The sequence below is a fragment of the Mastomys coucha genome, unplaced genomic scaffold (assembly GCF_008632895.1).
Source record: "Mastomys coucha isolate ucsf_1 unplaced genomic scaffold, UCSF_Mcou_1 pScaffold8, whole genome shotgun sequence".
Classification (NCBI taxonomy): domain Eukaryota; kingdom Metazoa; phylum Chordata; class Mammalia; order Rodentia; family Muridae; genus Mastomys; species Mastomys coucha.
In genome coordinates, this window is record NW_022196914.1 from 35,701,768 (window position 1) to 35,707,767 (window position 6,000).

At 45.2% G+C, this 6,000-nt stretch overlaps 1 protein-coding gene across 2 annotated transcripts in view; it reads right to left on the reverse strand.

Moving 5' to 3' along the window:
• The window catches only part of Ahrr (aryl-hydrocarbon receptor repressor), a 94,371-nt gene extending 89,075 nt beyond the window's left edge, over positions 1 to 5,296 (reverse strand). Inside the window, exon 1 of one of the 2 annotated variants that reach the window (XM_031360397.1) lies at positions 5,215 to 5,296. The gene's annotated coding sequence lies outside the window, so the exon portion shown is untranslated. The remainder of the gene's footprint in view (positions 1 to 5,214) is intronic. The other variant, XM_031360396.1, reaches the window with a different exon arrangement.
• Positions 5,297 to 6,000: the final 704 nt, after the last annotated feature.

Sequence of the window (6,000 nt, forward strand, 5' to 3'; positions counted from 1 at the left end):
TCATCATTTAAGCTATAACATTTAAAATAACTCCCAAGTAAAAAATAAAATAGATATATCTAAAGTCCTGACATGTGTAAGTGGACCTCTAAAGACCAGGAAACGCTAAATAGATAGTAGAAAAAAGTTAACGCAGTAAAAACCATGAACTATGTATCCAAGAGGCTCAGTGAAATCCAAGCACAAAACAAAACAAAACAAAACACAAGGGAGATTACACTGAAGTATTTCATATACAAATAACTCATAATCATGACAAATAGAATAATTTTAAACTGCAAATACTACAGTATTTGGTACAGTAAAATACAACAATAGAGGACAAAAACAGATTCCTCATCAGAGAAAATACAAGCAAAACAATAGAGAAGCAACAAAACTAAAGCACTTAAAAATGACATAACCGAAAATTCTACATATTGTAAAAATGTCTTTCAAGAATTGTTTTTTATTTTTTAAATTCTTGAAATGCGGGTCTGGATAGGTGGTTTAGTGGTTGCAAAGTTAAGAAAGATTGTTGATTTTTCAGAGGGCCAGAGTGCAGTTCCCAATACCATTGTCAGGAAGCTCACAACCACCTATAATTCCACTTCCAGAGGATCCAATGTCCTCTTTTGGCTTCTGTTGGCATACAGATGCACGTGCACGCGCGCGTGTGCCGACACACACACACACACACACACATACACACACACACACACACATACACACTTTTAAAACTAAATAAATAAAACAGTAGTTGACAATTTAAGCAACAATAATAATAGTATATTGTGGGATTTATGAGATGTGTACACCAAAAAACTAAAAGGGAAGACACCATCCATGAGAAGGTATAGAAACACTGGGCAACAGTACTGGTCATCCACCTCTGTTTTTAGGTTCCAAATCACCTTTGGTTGCCCACTCTGCATAAGGATATTGGGCCCTTAGAGTACTGCCTTTTAGAATGAGCATGATGTTACCCCTGCCAGAAGAGGGCACCAGAGGACCCTGAAGAGGAAAGGGTCATTTTCTGGCTTTGGAACTAATTTTTCTCTTAGCTCTTAGTACTACAGAAGCTAAAAATCTCAGCAACCTCTTCTGGTCTCTGGAGGGTTGGATCATAACTCCCAAAAGGCTTGAATTCCATCTCTGTGGAGGAAACCTTAGGCAATCACTCTTCCTCTATACTAGGATACTCTTCTGAGTTCCCTTGTTACTTTTATAATTAGTCCAGTTACCGTTAATACTTAACATTAAACTTAATCAAATTCAAGTTGAAGATTAAGTCAAACTAAGAAGTGATTATATGTGCGAACACACACACAAATGAGAGAGAGAGAAAGAGAGAGAGAGAGAGAGAGAGAGAGAGAGAGAGAGAGAGAGAGAGAGAGAGAAAGCACACAAAGGATTCACTTCTATATAATTTGTCCAGGAGGACAACAGAGTCTAGATGGTTTGGTTGAAAGAATAAGGCCCAAATGAAGCCATGTCTGTCAGTATTGATAATTAGCCATCTGTGCTGGTTCATGAGCAAAGTGGGCTCATTGTACAATTCTTCCTACCTTTGTAAAAGATTTCCTTAGCAGTCAGTGTAGAACAGGCCACAGGAATGGCACAGTGGTTAGGAGTACATACTACTCTTGCAGAGGACCCAAGTAGTCTGATCTCCAGCAACCACATCAGGTAAGTTACAAGCACCTGTAACTTCATCTCCAGGGAATCTTATTTTATAAATGTACAGGAGCTAGCCTGGTCATACACATCTGTAACCCCAGCACTTGAGAGACTAAGGGGGAGGATCATGAGATCAAGGCCAGTCTCAGCTATATAACAAAAACCCACCTATAAATAAATAAGTAAATAAGACTTTTAAATTTTAAGAAGAGAGGACATGTGGCACAAAGACAGTCATACTGTGGTCAGCTGACTCTCAACTATAGTTCCAAGTTTACCCAATGAGGAAGACAGTCCCTTAACAACTTGTGGTGTGACAAATGGATATCTACATGCTAAAGAGTGAGACTGGGTCCCTAACTCACACCACTTGAAAAAAAATTTACTCAGTATTCATTAAAGTCCTAACTGTAAGAGCTAAAGCTTCAACACTCTCAGAAACAAAAGGATCGCAATGAAATAATATAAGCCTTCGTGTCCAGAAATGTGACAATAGCCTTAGTTTGAGCATCAAAAACACAAGTAACAAAAAAAAAAAAAATAACAGCTAAATCGGATTTCACCAAAATAAAACTTCTGTCTTATTACACTAACCAGCAAGAAAGTAAAAGGAGGCACGAGAGAGATGTCTTAGCGGTTAAGAGCATTTGCTCTTCTGCAGAGGACCTAGGTTTCGTTTCCAGTACCTACATCGTAGCATACAACCACCAATGGTCACCAGGCATGCGTGTGGTGCACATAAATAACTGCACACTCATCCACACCAAATGTAAAATAAAACATCTTTAACTTAAAAAGAAAGTAAAAGGCCAGTGCATAGAATTGCAGAAAACATCGGCAAGTCATACCACATATGAGCCTGGAAACCACTGCAGTTCAACCACAGAAAGAGCAGGGAACTTCAGGGGTGACGACCTCGGAGGAAAATCTTCAGGCTGAAGGGGAAAATACTTAACGAAGCAGGGATGGGGAAGCAGAAGGGTTTGGATGGATAGAGAGATGGGTGGTAAGCAATGGCTATGAGCTGGAGCAGGATGTCCTGTGAGATGCTGGCCTCAACGTATGTCCAGCCACAGGTTCAGTCAGTGAAATTCTCCAAGAAACCAGGTTGGATAAGCAGTGGCTGGAGGCCAGAACGCAAACCATCCCGCTGGGTCTGCAAAGGACTTCAACTCAGACAGGAAACTTCCAAGCCACACCCAGGCCTGGCCCCAGAGAACAGGCCAGGGATGCTTCCTGACATCCTCAGAGGGCCACATACATGCTATACCCACTGGACGAACCTTCAGGTAAATACAGTGAAGGAAGAGGGTTACCCCTACATCCTAGAAGAGCCCAAGCCCCAGCACCACCAGCCTGACCAATCCCATGGGCAAATGAGTCTCAAAACGGGAACAGAACTAAAGGTTAGAATAGGAATCAACCAAGGGTTAGTAGGAGCACAGAGACCACAGCAAGAGGCTGGTATGAACCATCTTTACTCTCCTACCTCACATGGCAGGAACTGCTACAAAGGCTATGATCTGGGTGCAGCATGAGCCTGTCCAGACTCATGAACAGCCACTTGTTGATCATTGTAGTCTAGGGTATGTATCTCCATGTCTCCATTGAAATGTGAGGAACAAATCCTAAAATGCAGGTTGCTGCATAAAGCACCAAGAGCTGATAGATACTGCTCTATGCCCCTACATCGGGGAGAGCAAGAAGCAACTTGCTGGGATCCCCAGCCAGTCTCCTCAAGTCTTCAAACAACTACTTTGAGTTTTGTCCTGCACCTTGGTCTCTGCCTATATCCCCAGCACAATGTTAACATCACTGCAGCTAGATGATCCATTTTTCCAAATGCTGTGTGCCCTTCTCTATAGGATCAGACCAACTTCACACAAATGTCCCTTGGGGTCATTTCCTTTCCATACATGTTCTTTTCATACCCTAGAAGCAGATAGGGGACATCTCTTCAACGAAGGCTTATTGGGGAGACCCTTCACAATGGACTCTTCATGGCCCAGAACAGAGCTGAGCCATGGGGCTATGGGCAACAGACATGTGAGTGATCTTCATAGGAAAACCCTATGCTGACAGCAGGGCCTGACCTCTGTGGCCTATGGACCTTCTACTCACTGAGACATGAGCTGACCAAATTTCACAGGTGAAAGTAACAGCTGTTCGTCATACATAACAAATAAGTAGAAAATAGAAACAGAAAGCAGTCCCTTGTGTGTTTGGTAGCAATATTCTAGTCCTCTTTCTAGTTTTGCATTCATGATAACCCTGAGGCCATGTTGGGTTACTGGGGAAGGCAAAGTAGAAAGAACATACTAGTTCCGAACACAAATACTGCCAGTCCTGCACAGACATAGTCAAATGGTCTATTACAATACCATTAGATGGTTGGCAATAGACACCTCACAGGGCCAGTCTGGAATAACCAGCTCTTGGCCATGCCCCTGCTCATGAAAAAAGACAGCCACTGCACACTGCATCAGGGTCTCATACCAAGGCAGGCCACCCCCCATGATGGGCAAAGGTGAACCTGGCTCGGAGACCTAAAGTGTCTCCTACTATGAGTTCCCTGACCAGACTAGGAGAAGTCAAATTACACCATCCAGTACCCCCCCTCAAGCTCTGGGGTATAGCCCTAAGGTGTACACACAAGCTTCTCCTAGAGTTGAGCCTTTAAGTTTAGCTGGATACAGTCCTCAGGAGCCAAGCTACACCTCCCACCCCAGACAGGGGTAACCAAAGCGAGAAAGATCCCAGGAACCCAAACAGTGGAAACAGTTGCAAAAAAAAATAGAGCTTTTGGAGGGTGGGGACCCTTGTACTAGAACTATGCAAGGCCTGAACCCCCTTCCAGGAGAAGCCCTAGGAAGGAACGAGTGTTATCTCCAACAGGGAGAGAGCTCTCCAACTGGGACCGGGGAAGAAACCCAGGGCCGAGCAGCACCAGGGTCCTGTCTCTTTCTGAAAGAAGCTATACACCATAATTTTCTGCTTCTCAAGATTGGAAAAGGCATATATTTCTGGTGCCACTAATTGGACAATTCCCGGAATGGTGGAAGTCCCTCCAAAGCGTTACTTTTACTTGTTACTGCCCTCTCATCTCCATGAAGGGACTTGCTACTGCGCCACTTTCACTGGCTGTGCCTGTGGTGCCCCAGTCCTAGGGATAGCTAAGGCGGCCTGTGGGGAGCCCCCTTGCCATCATCTGCAAAAAACTTCTAAAAGACATTAGGTCCAAGGCAAAAGGACTCCCCAATGCCGGACAGGTATATGCTCATTTTCAAGAGTGAAGAAGTTTGGGGACAGGATACCCAAGTCGGAGAAAACTGAGGTCCTCAAACCGTCCTCAAAACTGAAGGACCTGACTGGCTTCTCTGAAAGGTCTGATGCCAAGAGAGAAGCCCCTGGAGTGCCCAATCACTTTCAGCAATTCTGGGCCCTCCAAGCACAAAAATGTGTGGCAGAAGGGGCCCCAGACCAAGCTGGACAATCTCAGAGTGGCTACAGCAGAGGCAAAGACTAGAGAGCCCAGTGAAGTCCAGGAGTACTTACCCGGGGCAGGCGGGGCGCAGAAGATCGGGCGCGCCCGCTGAGGGAGCCGCTGAGGCCAGGAGCTGTCAGCTCTCTCATCTCTGGGACCTGGCCTCCGACTAGAGAAGGAAAGCCCCACCCCAGCACGCGAGCTGCCCCGCCCGTAGCGGCAGACGCAAGGGAAAAGCGGCAGGGGGCGCACGCACATCCTTGTCCCTGCCTGCCACGCGCCCTTTGAATATTTAGGGTCCTCTGGTCTGAGTGCCTGGATAAGGTGTCATCTCTTGTTCTTCAGGTACCCGCGGTCTTTGTGCCTAAATGTGGTTTTACCCGGGCCTTTGGAGATCTCAGAGCAAGCCTCCAGTTTGTGCACCAAATCCCACCTGGGCCTAAGGAAGTCCAGCGATCCTTCCTTTTGCAGCGCTGTGGGTTGGGGCCCCTTTGCCCCTGGGGCCAGAGAATGAGATCAGAATAGGTAACCAAGACTTAGTGTGCTCCTCTTCTCCTGCTCTACAGAGTTGTTTAGAGAATAAAAAATATTAAAGCTACAATATGTTTATATTTTGCAAAGCATAAAATATTAGTTTGCTACTTTCTGACACAAAATTTACCAAGAATGAGAAATCTTAGGCACATTGGGATCTTTGGCGGGACATTCTCATCTGAAGCTTTTCAGGACAGCACGTGGTGGATAGGTTCAGCCCTAAACATACCTATTCTACTGTCTCGCCTGGCCTGGGCAGCATGACTCCTGCTAACAAGCACAAGGTACCTCTCCTGGGGTCTCTGAAGTTCTTCGTGTGTGCT